Source organism: Sphaerodactylus townsendi, linkage group LG02, assembly GCF_021028975.2.
Source record: "Sphaerodactylus townsendi isolate TG3544 linkage group LG02, MPM_Stown_v2.3, whole genome shotgun sequence".
Taxonomy (NCBI): Eukaryota; Metazoa; Chordata; class Lepidosauria; order Squamata; family Sphaerodactylidae; genus Sphaerodactylus; species Sphaerodactylus townsendi.
Genome location: NC_059426.1, coordinates 160,628,273 through 160,643,513, shown reverse-complemented (window position 1 = coordinate 160,643,513; position 15,241 = coordinate 160,628,273). Strand labels below are relative to the sequence as shown.

The 15,241-nt window shown below is 45.5% G+C and overlaps 1 protein-coding gene across 4 annotated transcripts in view; it reads left to right on the top strand.

Annotated features, from left to right (window-relative positions):
• The window catches only part of BEGAIN (brain enriched guanylate kinase associated), a 282,357-nt gene that overhangs the window by 61,344 nt on the left and 205,772 nt on the right, over positions 1-15,241 (top strand). The window lies entirely within an intron of this gene.

Genomic DNA, 15,241 nt, shown 5'->3' with positions numbered 1-15,241 from the left:
TCTGTTTCCAAGCCCGGATCCCTGCTTTAAACCCAAAGGGACGTGGCGTGTTTGAAAACGTCCAAGTTTCCCCATCTTGTGTCTGAGTGTAAAGTCTGCTTTTCGAGGTTTGGCTTCTGTGTGTGCTGAATGCCCCAGCGTGGGTTGTGAGTTGCTAAGTGGTCCTCTTATTTTATTTTATTTTATTGTACTATACGAGGTGTGGACAGAACTCAGCTTTGACTTGGGAAGAAACCCTGTAAGCTCTGCGGGGCTGATTTCTGAGTCAACAGGCGTAGGCTCAGACTGTAGGTTGTTTCCCCTGAGCTTGGGGACTGTCCCCCGGCTGGGTGTGATTTTGGGACCCTGATAGCCTTTAAGGTCTCTTGAGATCTTTTGTGTCTGTTTCTAGTGGGCCATTCAAGGCAGTTCGTCCAATGGGATTCAGCTTGCTGGTTCTCCAGTATGCAAACTTCCTTCCAAACTTGGTGGTGCTACCTGAGGAAAGTTGGGAGGTTCTGGGGACGGTGAAGAGAAGCCTGCCCGGGTGAAAATGAACATTTTGGAGGGGGAAAAAAACAAGTCAAAAATCTGCTCCAGCTGGAGTTTATTGGGTCAAGTGTAGACAGAATTGGTTCTGATAGGAAGTAACAGCAAAGGTACTGCCAGGGACCGTTTCTAGGGTGATGCAATCGGTGGCATGGTGTGGTCAGTCCTTCATAACGGGCCCCTCAAATGGAAATTCTTCAGATTGCTGACAGAGGTCTGGGGATGTTCTCTGGCCCATTTGGTGTCAGGAGAGAGATGGGAACGGGAGCCATTCTGGACATTCGTGGGTGTTTTCGTTCTCTTCCTTTTGAGGAACGTGGCAAAATGCTCAAGGGAAGGTTCTGCGCATGAAGTGGTCGAGGGGCCTGTTTTTACGGGGAGAGGGTTGCGAGGCAAAAGAAAGGGGCGTTGAAGAGCCCAGTTGCACAAGCAGCAGGAAGCGTCGCCCAATCCTGCATTTTTGTTTCCTTCTTCCTGAGGAAATGTTTGGTCTCTGTGGCGCCAGAAGCTGCGAGAAGCCACGATTTTCATTAGCGGCTGCTTTCCCCTGATCAAGTGTTATATGCTGAGGAGTGCGCTCCCTCTCCCAGCTTCAAAAGTGGGGAAAATAGGGATGAAAAGAAAACGGCAGGACTAGAAAGATGTAAACCAGAAGGGATGTCGTTTGGACTTCAGCATCATTTAGAGAAAGGGAGGCCTGCCCCCACGGCAACCAGCCAAGGCAGCCGTGTTTCTAACCTACTTATTGGTTTGGACTACTGAGTAACTATCTTGAGAAACAATTCAATAACCTTCGCTGCAGAAAGGCACGCCTAGAGTTGATGTGATGTTGTTACAGCGTGGTGGCGAACCTTTGGCACTCCAGATGTTATGGACTACAATTCCCATCAGCCCCTACCAGCATGGGCAGGGCTGATAGGAATTATAGTCCATCTGGAGAATATGATTCTACTAATTCGAATTTGAGAGAAAATCCAGGTTCAAATCCCCACTCAGCCCTGAGGTTCACCGGTTAACTTTAGACCAGTTGCTGTCATCCTGTCCTACCTGACAGGGTTGCTGTGAGGCTAAAAGTAGAGGAGAGAAAAACTATATGCTGTCCTGAGTACCAGGCTCAGACCCATTCCCTTTCCCCAGCTAGAGTGCCTTGTGCTAATGCTGCTATAGTTATGCTGAGGTATGAAAAGTCAACACAGTGTTAAAACACTTTCAAGCTTTTGGTGGATTAGGATGCTTTCAAGTAGCCCAGTCTCATCAAATCTCAGGAGCTACGGAGGTTGCCCTGGTTAGTACATGGATGAGATACCACCAAGTAAATCCAGGGTCATTATGCAGAGGCAGGCAATGGCAAAACCACCTCTGTCCATCTCTTGCCTTGATAACCCCATGGCATCGCTAGAAATAATCTGTGACTTAATGGCAGAAAAAAAAGGAGATATGGGGCTCAGAACTGACTGAGGATCTTACTTGCCCTCCATCCCAGATCCTTTGAATACACAACCAGTTGGGCATCTATTTAGTTGCACAGGGTAGCTGTTGAATGGTGACACCTTAGGACACAGGTGTCAAACTCGTGGCTCTACAGATGTTATGGACTACAGTTCCCATTATTCCCTGCCAGCATGGCAGGGGATGATGGGAACTGTAGTCCATAACATCTGGAGGGCCACGAGTTTGACACCTATGCCTTAGGAGGTCTTTGCCCCTGAAGAAGAGCTTGGATTTATACCCTGCCTTTCTCTCCTGTAAGGAGTCCCAAAGTGGCTCACAAGCTCCTTTCCCCTCCTCCCCCCACAAACTGCTTTCCGCTCCTCTCCCCACAACAGACCGCTCATGAGGCGGGTGTGCCTGCCTCCTACTTCATGTGTAGGAGCAGGGAAACAAACCCTGTCCACCAGATCAATCTGCCTCTTGTGTGGAGGAGTGGGGAAACCAACCCAGTTCTCCAGACAACAGTCCACCACTCTTGGCCGCTACACCACGCTGGCTTTCTGGTGCGTCTCTTCCTCTAGCCAGCGGAGAAATGTCAAGTGTGACTGGGGGTTGCGTCGTATTCACGGTTCTGCAGCACTTCTGTTTGCATCGCCCCTGCCTGCCTGCCTGCCTCCCTCCTCTCTAGCGAGGCTTTCGGTTGAAACAGGTTGGCACGAACGGAAGTGCTGTCTCACTGGAAACGTTGGCTTCGCTGTCTGTGCCGAAGCATCGCAGAAAGACAGAAGAAACCCAGAGGTGAAGCTTTCTCCTTAAGGGAAATCAGCCTCCCTCCTGAAATAATATACATGCTCAGCCTACGGGCTTAGCTTTTCACCTGAGGGCTTGGATTTTTTCCCAGCATATGCATTTGTCTTTGGAAGGATTTCTTTTTGGAAAGAGTAAGACTCTGTGGCAGCACCACACTTGCCCCAGAAATCTCCTGGCTTAGGAGAGTCGTGCCTTCCCTAGACAGCTATGTAGCCACAAATCATGAAATGCCAATCCGCCCTTCAAGCCCAGCCCAAGTCCCACCACCCGTGGTTTATCTACTTATTTTATTTATTTTTAGATTTTTACCCCACCCATCCCCGAAAGGCTCAGGGCGGCAATAACATCATAAAAACAGTATTACAAAAACCACTATAAATACATTAAAACAGTTATACAAACTCATACTAAAACAACTCAAGATGGTGATTTACAGACCCCAAATATATCCCATGGGGAGGCCAAAAAAAAGATGTCAGCTCAGCCGGCCTCCAGAGAAAGCCCAGCGGGATAGCTCCGTCTTACAGGCCCTGCAGAAACTACTGAAGTCCCGCAGGGCCTGATCTCAGTCGGGAGCATATTCCACCAGGTAGGGGCCAGGACCGAAAAGGCTCAAGGCCAGCTGGATCGTTTTGGGGCCAGGAATTACCAAAAGATTCTCCTCCAAAGAACAGAGGGACCTACTTGGGCAATATGTGGAGAGGCGGTCCCTAAGGTATATGAGTCCAAGACCGCTCACCTTGAATACCTTGAAGATAACCCGGTAGTCGATAGGCTGCCAGTGAAGGTGGTACAGGACAGGTATTATGTGGTCCTTACTAGACGCTCCAATTAGGTTGATCTCCTTTTGTGCCCCAAACAAATTTCACACAGGAATCCACCCACATGATGCTGGCAGGGGGTGATGGGAACTGTAGTCCATAACATCTGGAGGGCTGCGAGTTTGACTCCTGTGAACTAGATCATGTGAGGTTCTTGTAGGTCACCTGGGTAAGTCACATGACACTTCAGCTATCCATATGTTTGGATTGCAAATGAAAAGAAAGACAGCTTGTTTTCTAATGCGAGTGCTCTGTGCTTTCTCCTGTTCTGAGCTGGGTGGAAGCTCAGCAGCCGGTCACTTTTGATCTTTTACTCATCCCATACACAGGTGCCTTGTAGTGAGTTGGAACATTGATTTGTCGAGGTTGGTCTTGATTACTCTGGTGGGCAGCAGTTCTCCAGGGTCTCCAATTGAGGTTTTTCACATTGCCTGAACCTTCTAGCTGGAGACCTAACCTGTAAACTTGTCCACACAATGTCGTTGCTGCACCGCCTGATGGATGTCCTGTGCAAAGTATCTCCAAGTCAGTATTGTCAATTTTTCAGGGAGGACTTTCATGTCACCTACTAACTGATCCTTTTAGCTGGAGAAGCCAGGGATTGAACCGGCGACTTTGTATCCATAGCAGGTGCTTTACCATGGAGCCACATCTCCATCATTTATAGAAGTCTGTCTTGCATAGTAGTGCTGAAGAACAGCTCCCAGTGTAGAGAATTTGATGGTAAGAGGTAAGACCTTTCAGTCTCCATAAACCAAATCTTTACAGGCAAAGCAACTACATGGAAATGTCTGTGTGTAAAGTACCATGAAGATCCTTATAGCAAACCCTGGTGGGGTTTTCAGGACAAGCGATTAAGCAGAGATGGCTTGTCATTCCTTCGTCTGCAGAGTCTTCCTTGGATGTCTTCCTTCCAAGTAACCGACCCAATTTAGCTTCTAAGATCTGACAAAATCTGGCTATAGGATACCATTCCAAATCCCAGCAGGAGGAAGATACTGAAGAATATTCCATCTGTGCTGAATATCCTCCATTTTCAACTCTGAGAATAAATCTAGCAGGTTTGATAGGTCAGAACTGCAGCCTTCCATAACACTTAATGTCCAGCACCACAACAACCCTTAGATTCTCTTTCCTGAATTAGTCACAAGAGAGATCTAACCCATTCATCCAGTATGCATTGAATGGGAGAATGCTGCTGAAAGTCAGTGCAATTTTGGGCTACATCAATTAGTATAGTGTCTAGATTGAGGAATGTAATTGTGCCTCTTTTCTGCATTGGTTGGATCTCACCTGGAATATTGTGTACAGTTCTGGGCACCGCAGTTCAAGAAGGATATTGACAAACTGGAATGGGTCCAGAGGTGGGCAACCAAAATGGTAAACGATCTGGAATCCATGCCCTACGAGGAGAGACTTAGGGAGCTGAGGATGTTTAGTTTGGTGAAGAAAAGGTTAAGAGGTGACATGATAGTCATGTTTAGATATTTGAAGGGATGTCATGTTTTCTGCTGCTCCAGAGACTAGGACCAGGAGTAATGGGGTTCAAGGTGAAGGAAATGAGATTCCACCGAAACATCAGAAAAACTTCCTAAGGGCTGTTCGACAGTGGAATGAACTACCTCGGAGTGTGTTGGAGTCTCCTTCTTTGAAGGTTTTTAAAGAGGCTGGGTGGCCATCTGTCAGGAGTGCTTTGATTGTGTGTTCCTGCATTGCAGGGGGTTGGACTTGATAGCCCTTGGGGATCTTTTCTAACTCTATGATTCTATGTAAACAGTGAGGTTTGGTTTCATTATGATGTCACTGTGAAAGTGAAGACAATTGTGCATGAGGGCAAGTGATGGCAGTGGCAAGTAATGGCAACAAGAGCCTGTTATGTATATAAATATATGTCCTCAGTCTTTAGCCTTGGAATTTAGGGCAAGTTTGCTTGGCCGAGGAGGTACAATCTTTGTGTCAAAACTCGGATACTTTTAACACACCTCCTGCACGTCAAACCTTCTCAGTCTTCAGTAGCCATCTGATGCTGTAACATAATTCAGTAAGATAGGAACACTTTGCTTTAGAGTGGCTCCAGAGAGCAGTCATATGCCAGAATAGATCTGGCATTGGTGAAGCAGCGCTCAAGAGAAGAGCATGAATCTTGCTGGTCTCTGCCACATCCGCTCGTTGCTCGCTGTCTCGGATATTAAATTCATTGCCAGTGATTTCTTCACCCAGAGAGAGAGGCTTGGCTGTTTAATCCTGATTATCCTACAGACTCAGTGGTCCGACCGCTGAAGAGGGAGATCACAAGCCCCTGCTTTGCACCAAATCCTATTGAAGTTTAATCCAGTTTTCACTTTAGGCTGTAAACCTGTTGGGGGGAAATGACCTGTCCTTTGTTTCCAGCACAATGTAAACACTCCATGGACAACTGCAGCTGTTGTGTATCAGTGTGGATAATATTGACTGAAAGCAAGTTAGGTATTTTAAGTTTCCATCAACTGGTTTCAAAAACTCATTCTGCATGTTAATAGGGTCTAGTAATTTTGAGCAAGGAGCTTGCCTGGACTGGAATTGACTGGACAGAGAGAGGGGAGTGGAAAAGGAGACAAAAAGCTGCCTCGATTTTTAAGTCCCTTCCTGGGCCACCTGTTCGACCCTCAGTCTAGATAGCCGCTGCTAATCCCAGGGATGGGTCACTGATACGATAAAATTGGGCAGTTGGTAATTTGTCATTAGAGACCCTGCTCTAAGGTTTGCGGTGATTCATACTATTCCAGAATGCATCCTCTCCCTCCAGAATGTCTTTGATTATTAGAACTCATCCCTAGTAAAACATTGTTCTTAGTTGGTTCTGGTGGGTTTTCCAGGCGCTGTGGCCGTGGTCTGGTGGATCTTGTTCCTAACGTTTCACCTGCATCTGTGGCTGGCATCTTTAGAGGTGTATCACAGAGAGAAGCTGTGTAACAGACTTCCCTCTGTGATACATCTCTGAAATACCCGATCACAAGTGGCTGTCAGAGCTAAGATCCACAAACCACCAGAACCAGTTGAATCTGGCCGTGAAAGCCTTTGAGAATACATTGTTCTTAGTGTGTCCTGGTTTTATTGTGGAGGATGATTTGGGGGTCATCTTCTTTACTTGAACAAAAACATTCATGTCTACCTGTCCACCATAGTTATCTTCCTTGAGATTTCAATGCTCTTCTCAAGGAGCTACCTCTATGAGCAGGGCTAGAACCACTTAGGCATCGAGGTACGTTCATTTGCTAAAGTGCCACATAGCTCACAGCTTGCTATTTCATATTCCACGGTGGGTGAAATTTATTTATAAGTTGATAGCTCACTTCCAGCATCATCCAAAACCGTTTTTCAGCTCACTTCCAACATCATGCAAAACCGTGGTTTGTTTGTTTGTGAACTCAGCTCTGGTTTCATAATCATTCATACCCTTGATTGAGTCAACAAATGCTGGCTTGAGTGCCTTCTGTCTGTAGCCTGGAAGAGTGTTGCCAGGATTAAACCAAGAGGGCGCATATACAGCCATGCAGTTACTTCGTTACAATGGCATTTCCATTTGTGGAAGAAGTGGCAGCATTTCTGCCAATTTCCACCCCCTGCCCCCTATTGCAAACTCTCCCAGTCTACTCCTGTGTAGTTGGGTTCCCTGCTCAGAAGAGCGGCGAGCTTAGCAGACTGTATAAAATGCAGGCAAGTCCCCTTGTGTTTGGTCTTTGGATGGCTGGAAGCACACGGTGTTAGACTATCATAATGCACATTTGAATCCAACGTCTTTTCATCTCCAGAGCTGCCTAGCCCAGGGGCCTGCAACCTGCAGCTCTCCAGATGTTCATGGACTACAAGTCCCATCAGCCCCTGCCAGCATGGCCAATAGTCCATGGAAACAGTTGCTCAGGTATGCAAGATTGAAGTCAGATGGGTAGTTTTTTTAAAATGGAAAAACAGGATTGTTTGGAACTGAAAGTCTGACCATTTCATTATGGCCTCTGATGATACAGAGTCAGTAAAATGCTGATTTGAAACAGAGGTGATTTTTTGCTGTGGGAAGGATATTTTCCAAGCTTGGGTTGAGTAGCACAGATTAGGAATAAATTTATGTGAATAAATGTGGCGGCTATAGAACTGGTATGGAAACAGCAGCAGTTGGAGTGGGAAATTTTTGCCAGTGCTTTTATTTGTTTCTGCTGTGCTTTATTTTTCTGCATTTCTCAAGTTTTCATTGTCTTGTAAAATTTCGTTATACGAAAAGAGCGCCATCACTGATACGATAAAATTGGGCAGTTGGTAATTTGTCATTAATTATTTTTAGGAGATTATCCCTGAGAACCGTGTACGAGAGTACCTGTAGGTCTGTCTCGCCCCTACCTAGCCACTGAGATCCAAGCATCACTCTCTTTCAAACTAGACTACTGGAACTCCCTCTACACAGGGCTGCCCTTGTGGCTGCTCTGGAAACTTCAGCTGGTCTAAAGTGCAGTGGCCAGGATCCTTATGTAGACCCCATTAAGATCTCATGCTCGGCCTGTACTCAACCAGTGGCCCTGGCTCTCAGTTGAAAAGGTTCAAGGTTTTGGTGTTAACCTTTAAAGTCTTAAGTCTATGGTGGTGAACCTTTGGCACTCCAGATGTTATGGACTACAATTCCCATCAGCCAATTGGCCATGCTGGCAGGGGCTGATGGGAATTGTAGTCCATAACATCTGGAGTGCCAAAGGTTCGCCACCACTGTCTTAAGTGGTCTGGGACTATTGTACCTCTAAGTACAATACAATCCCTAGAGCACAGGTGTCAAACTCACAGCCCTCCAGATGTTATGGAGTACAGTTCCCATCATCCCCTGCCAGCATCATGCTCTGCTGGAAACAATCTGCTAGTGGTCCCTGGCCCTAGAAACATCCAGCTCTCCTCAACTAGAGCCAGAACTTTTTCAGCTGTGGCTCTGGTGTCAGGATATGTGTTCTCCTTCCATCAAAGCAATGCCCTCAGTTGAGGGCATTCGTACCTACTCCAGGGAAGGGGCTCCCCTCTCCTATGATAATGGACCTTTCCCTTCCTTTCATTTCCTTTGATGTCTGCAACTAGGAATGACCCTGGTGCCAACTCCAAGGGGGGCGACAGCAGGTGGCTGGTCTATTGCTTCTCTGGTCTTGGGGATGCTTGCCTCCCAAGCGGCTCTTTCTTTCCGCTGTGTCTGTCTCACATTCCATGAGGAAAGGGAGGGGGGATTTATTGATGTTGCATGGGGATAAAGACAGGGGCAATGGCAAGCTAGGACTAATAAAAGGAAACACTTCTTCACGCAGCGTGTGATTGGTGTTTGGAATATGCTGCCACAGGAGGCAGTGATGGCCACTAACCTGGATAGCTTTAAAAAGGGCTTGGACAGATTTATGGAGAAGTCGATCTATGGCTACCAATCTTGATCCTCCTTGATCTGAGATTGCAAATGCCTTAGCAGACCAGGTGCTCGGGAGCAGCAGCAGAAGGCCATTGCTTTCACATCCTGCATGTGAGCTCCCAAAGGCACCTGGTGGGTCACTGCGAGTAGCAGAGTGCTGGACTAGATGGACTCTGGTCTGATCCAGCAGGCTAGTTCTTATGTTCTTATGTTCTTAAGCATAGTCAGGACTGGCTTTTGCAAAGCAGGTATGTGCTGTTGTTATCAATAGAGACTTCTGATCAAGAATCCAGAGTCCCTTATTGAGTTCAGTCATAGAATGTGACACCTGGTCTAGTGGAACTGTGTATAAACTGAGACTTAAGCCCTGTGGGATCTGCAGTTCTGCAGTGGCTGCATTTCCACAGGGGCTGTAATATACGGGTGTTTTGTCAGGCCTATAGGTGAGGCAGCAACAGTTGTGTCTCTGCTGGCCTCCCTACTTCCATCCCTACCCCTTTTTCATTACCTTTATGTGTTTGATTAGGTGTTTTGGTTTTTGATCATTTTCCCCCCTAATGTCCGTCCCTCCTTGGTTGGTCGTCCTCAGTAATGTGAATGAAATGAAATAATTGGAACGCCAACATGGATTTTAATTGGTGAGGTTTTAAATTGTATTATGTATTTTAACTGAATGCACATTTTTTAATGTGATTAGCCGCCCTGAACCCCACTCTGGTCAGGAAAGGGCAAGATATAAATCTAATAAAATAAAAATAAGTCAGTGTATTGTCGAAGTCTTCTGTGCCCCAGAGAGAAACACATCTCACTGTAATATGCCTCTGAAGATGCCAATTATAGATGTGGGTGAAATGCAAGGAGCAGAAACTGCCAGACCATGGCCATTTAATTCTGAACAGCAAGAATTTAACACACTCAAAGTCCTAGGATATGAGCAGTGTTGAGGGGATAGGTTTGGAATAGATGTACCGAATTGGGGAGTAAAGGTTATAGTCACCTGATCTTGGAGCAGAAAGGTCCGATGAACAGAACTGGCTGACCCACACTTAGCTCTGGTAGAAGAAACAACAGCATGTTGTGTACAGTATCAACAGACAGAGAGATGTCCAGAGATATTGAACACTGGCTGTTGGGAGAGGGGACTATTTATAGGGAAAAGGAGACCCTCAGGGTTTTGCAGCATGGCTCATCTCCCAGGACTAAGGGAAATCCTGCTTTTCCAGGGAAAGACAAGAGGCAGGCATCAACTTTAAGTGTTGAGATGTTAATCTGATGGCTTGGGTGCTTAGCTTGATGGGCTAAGCTGGGAGTGCCCGGAGGTAGGCAGAGGGTTGAGTCAATCAAAGCTGTAAAACAATGACATTGTAAATGCCGTGGTCATTAGAGGGGTATTAGTCAGACGTTCTTGGGTTAGTACAATACTGGCAGAAAAGCTTGGGTCAAATACATTGACACATCCTTTGTCTTTGCAGGACAGGTAATCCGGGGCTGCAGATGGGAACAATCTCTAGGACAGGGGCATTGTGTTAACATTGATCTCTTCTGGAAGGGTGTGAGGCAAGTATTTTGCAGATATGAACGAGGGCAAGTCCAGACAAGCTTTTGCTGTCCTCGGGGAATACTAGCCAGTGCAGAGAACAGGCTCCCCATTTTGGCACGGCACTGCTAGGCACCCCAAGGATTGGCAGGATGGGTAGAGCCATTGTTGTCTTAAAACAGAGCTCCCCTCCACCCACCATGGGTTGGTCTGGTAACACAGTGACCTCCTTGGAACAGAGCCAAATTCTGTTGCAAGAGATGAGTGGATATTTACTAAAAGTCACAGACCATTCAAAGCAGAGTTCCACCGTATTGTCGAAGGCTTTCACGGCCGGAATCACTTGGGTGCTGTGTGGTTTCCAGGCTGTATGGCTGTTCTAGCAGCATTCTCTCCTGACGTTTCGCCTGCATCTGTGGCTGGCATCATCAGAGGATCCACAGATGCAGGCAAAACGTCAGGAGAGAATGCTGCTAGAACACGGCCATCCAGCCCAGAAACCACACAGCACCCAGAGTTCCACCCTTTGCAGGTAGTGTTTAAGATTGAAGCTAGTATTGAAGTTAGTGCTTAACTTCCAAGTTTGTGCTTGGGAATCAGGAACTTCCTCCTTACAGTTAGTTGAACTATGTGCATGTCACAATGTCTTTAAATCTTTACAAGCATTGTTTTATGAGTAATGATATTCACATAAAGCTTTGATTTCTTTGAATATAGCATTCAAGCCATGTTTGACTGATATTTTTTCATAATCAAAATATCTCAATTTAAGTATCTGTTGTTGTTGCTGTTGTTGCTATTGGGACATAACATTAAGACAAGGGGGACCTTTTAAGATTTGCTTAGTAAATATATGTCAAGCATGCTATCGTGTTGTATTTGGTGCATTTTCCAACCCGGGGGCGGGGGGGTGTTGGAGTTTTCAACTGACATTTTTTTTTTTTTGATTTTCTGGAAAATCCACATCACTGCAGAGGTCAAATCTTGAATAATTAACCTGGCTGTACGTAACTGAGCAGGACAGGGAGGGTTTTGATTAGGCAAAACTCGATACAATGTACAGAATGAACATAAATTCACTTGTGGTGTATGGTGCAAAGTGCATCAAGTCATAGCTGATTTTTGGCGACCACGTAGGGTTTTCAAGACAAGAGACAATGGGAGATGGTATAACAAAATAGGTCCAATGACATGTTTTATTGCAGTGATGGCGAACCTATGGCACAGGTGCCAAAGGTGGCACTCAGAGCCCTCTCTGTGGGCACGCGCAAACAGAGTTCATCATGTGGGGGGAGGAAATCGCCCCCCCAAACACATATCTAGGCTGGCCTGGGCCGCTGGGCTCAATTATTAGTATTAAACCTAAGACCTAGTTTTGGGGAAGCAGTATAGGTAACCCTGTTGATGCAAAGAACTAAAGCGTGGTCCTTTACCTGGGAATAAGCTCGGTTGCTGGCAATGTGGCTCGCTTCTGAGTAAACCCTCCTAGGGTCGTGATTCGAAGAGTTGCTTCAAAGCAAAGCCAACAACTACCACCATGGTTGCTTCAAAGCAAAGCCAACAACTACCACCAAGCTTACTCCCGAGTAACGCACGCCTCAGAGTCAACCATTTTTTCTTAACTAAAACCTCAGTATTCAGGTTAAATTGCTGTGTTGGCACTTTGCAATAAATAAGTGGGTTTTGGGTTGCACTTTGGGCGCTCGGTCTCAAAAAGGTTCACCATCGCTGTTTTATTGAATTCCCCCATTTTTTCTGTGTGCAGAAGTGCATGCAAATATATGCAGATTAAGAGTTTGATTTAACTCTTTAACTCTTGCATGCTTTCCCACTGATTTCAAATGTTTCACTGGACTGCACTACCACACTAACTTTTACCACCCTTTTTTCAAACAAAAGAGCCACATCTATCGATTTATTAAATCAGGGACTATACAGCACCTGCTTAGCACACAGAAGTCCCATGGTTCAATCCTAGGTCTCTCTACTTAAAAGAATCAGAAAATATTTGAAAGGCCTGCAACCCCAGAGGGCCAGTCAGAGCGGACAGTTCTGAGCTTGATGGACTGATGATCTAACTCTGTAAAAGATACCTTCACGCGAGTGCTAGTTTCATCATGTCAACTGCATCATATTCTCAGATTCTATGAGATCTTGGTCTGAGCTAAATATAAAATCTTTAAGGGTTGTAAACATTGATCAGAATGTTGTCCTCATCTTCAAAAAGGGAAAAAGAGGACCCAAACAATTACCAGTCAGTCTGACGTCAGTGCCACGAAAGATTCTAGAGCAGATCATTCAACGGACAGTCTGGAAGCACATAGAAGGGAATGCTGTGATCACTAAAAGTCAACATAGGTTTCTCAAAAACAAGCCACATCAGACTCATCTTATCTCTTTTTGATAGAGTGACAAGTTTGATAGATGAAGGAATGTATGAATGTAGCATACTTTGATTTCAGTAAGGCCTTTGACAAGGTCCCCCATGACATTCATGCAAGCAAGCTAGTAAAATGTGCGCTAGACAATGCTACTGTTAGATGGATTTGTAATTGGTTGACTGACCGAACCCAAAGGGTGCTCACCAATGGCTCATCTTCATCCTGGAGAGTAGTGAGGTGCCACAGGGTTCTGTCCTGGGCCCAGTGCTATTCAATATTTTCACCAATGACTTGGATGATGGACTAGGGGGCATGCTAATCAGATTTGCAGATGACACCAAATTAGGAAGGGTAGTGAATACCCTAAGGACAGGATCAGAACTCAAAATGACCTGAACAGATTAGAGAGCTGGACCCCAACTGACAAAATGAATTTCAACAGAGATAAATGTTCTAAGCAGAAAAAAATGAAATGCACAGATAACAGGATGAGTGACACCAGTTTGACAACAGTACATGGGAAAAGGATCTGGGAGTCTTAGTAGACCACAAGTCAAACATGAGTCAATAGTCTGATGCGGCAGCCAAGAAAGCCAATGCAATTTTGGGATGCATCAATAAGAGTATAGTTTCTAGATCGAGGGATGTAATAGTACTGCTCTATTCTGCATTGGTCAGACCTCACCTGGAGTACTGTGTCCAGTTCTAGGCACCACGATTCGAGAAGGATATTGACAAGCTGGAACGGGTCCAGAGAAAGATGACCAAAATGGTAAAAGGTCTGGAATCCATGACCTATGAGAAATAATGTAGGGAGCTAAGTGTGTTAAATCTGGGGAAGAGACAGTTAAAGGGTGACATGATAGCCATGTTTAAATATTTGAAGGGATGTCATGTTGTAGATGGAGCAAGCTTGTTTTCTGCTGCTCTAGAGACCATAACATGGAGTAATGGATTCAAGATACAAAAAAGAGAGATTCCATCTAAACATCAAGAAGGACTTCCTGACTGTCAGGGCTGTTTGACAGTGGAATAGGCTGCCTCAGAGAGTGGTCGAGTCTCCTTCTTTAGCTGTTTTTAAACAGAGGCTGGATGGCTGTCTGTTGGGAGTGCTTTGAGTGTGTATTCCTGCATGGCAAGGGGGCTGGACTAGATGGCCCTTGTGGTCTCTTCCAACTCTATGATTCTTTAGCTGTTGTACAATGAATCCTCAGCAAGGCAGTGAGACAAAACCATCTGCATGCAAACCTGCCATGGACACAAGTAACTGGGATTTTAGGTAGGTTTACGGCATCAACTGACTGAACTGCAAAGTGTTATGGAAATCAGATTGATGATGCCCACTGGCAGGCCTCATGCCAACATATTTGATGTTCACAGAGCTGGGCACAGTTGCCTGTTGATGGACACAGGGCTAGGAATAGTCATGATCACCCCTCTTTAAAGAAGATATCTTCAAACTAGGATGAATACAGAAAAGAGCAACTAAAATGATTATCGGGTTGGACCATCTTTCTCAGGAGAAAAGTGAAAAGATTTGGAGGCTTTTAATGTTCAGAAACAAGGTAGCAAGAGTTTATCTGTTCACCTGTTTCTCCAAGGCACTTGGGGTGGCACAGATGACTTCCTCTCCTCCAACTTTATGTTCACAGCAACTCTGTGATGTAGGCCAGGCTGATACAAAGTGAGAGTTCCAGGGCCAGGCTGTTAACTTCCTCAGAGAGTAGGCTGTGGACCTACCAACAATCACTGTACTCATCCCAAGCAGCAGGACTTTTAGCCTCCAGAATCAATAGCACTGCCTGGAAATTGTTGAAGTCCAGCCTTTTACCTCAGTTGCCTCATGTCACATTTACTTGGAAACTCTTGTGTAAATGCCCTGTTTGGATCCTCTTTGGACTCTTAGCCCACTCCCATAATCCTCAGCCCTGTCCCAGAATGAACATTGAGAAGACCACCACCCCATTTCACTTCAAGATTTTTTTTTTGTGATCATTTCTCCAATTAATATACAGGTTTGGGGCCGTTTCAGGTGGGTAACCATGTTGGTCTGCAATAAAAGAGCAAGATTAAAATCTAGTAGCACCTTGAAGATCAGCAAGATTTCCTGGGTACAAGCTTTTGAGAGTCAAAGTTCCCTTCATCAGTTATCAATGAAGTAACTAACAAAGGAAACCTGGATTTTTGAAAGCTTACATCCTTCTTTGGAGCACTGTTAGTACCGAGAAACCTGGACGATGGAGAAACAATGGGCACTCCTCTATTTATCTAACACATTCATATGCTGCTTTTTAAGCACCTCTTTTAAGCAAGCTTGCAACAATGAAGG